The sequence below is a fragment of the Penaeus monodon genome, chromosome 19 (genome assembly GCF_015228065.2).
Source record: "Penaeus monodon isolate SGIC_2016 chromosome 19, NSTDA_Pmon_1, whole genome shotgun sequence".
Classification (NCBI taxonomy): Eukaryota; Metazoa; Arthropoda; class Malacostraca; order Decapoda; family Penaeidae; genus Penaeus; species Penaeus monodon.
The window spans coordinates 40,319,323-40,319,667 of record NC_051404.1 but is presented as its reverse complement, the minus strand read 5'-3'; the positions used below and the strand labels follow the sequence as shown (position 1 = coordinate 40,319,667).

The 345-nt window shown below is 36.2% G+C and overlaps 1 protein-coding gene across 1 annotated transcript in view; it reads left to right on the top strand.

The window, feature by feature from the left end:
- Positions 1 to 345, top strand: part of LOC119585237 (protein Wnt-5b-like) — a 252,158-nt gene that overhangs the window by 27,259 nt on the left and 224,554 nt on the right. The window contains 1 exon segment of the mRNA XM_037933897.1: positions 142 to 181. The gene's annotated coding sequence lies outside the window, so the exon portion shown is untranslated.

The following is a 345-nucleotide window of genomic DNA, read 5'->3' as shown; positions in this document are numbered from 1 at the left end:
ACAATTACCGGTGTGAGTAGAAAGGCGCATTCAAGGCACATGATGGAAAGGAATATTCACTTGCACATGGATGTTTTTTTACTTTTTATTCGCAAATAAGAAGACAATTCTTAAATGTTATGTTTTTCTCTTCTTTTACAGGTAATGCCATGCCATGTGACACACAACCTGGGTAATTACTGTAAGTATTCTTTATTGTGTATGTCTTTATTTATGCATACATAATAGCGGGAACACACGTGTCCTGACACATACGCCAACACTTACTGTACACTACATGCAATTACTAATTTACTTACTCTGTCTTACCCTTTCTAGGAGACACACCCATATCAACGTCAAAAT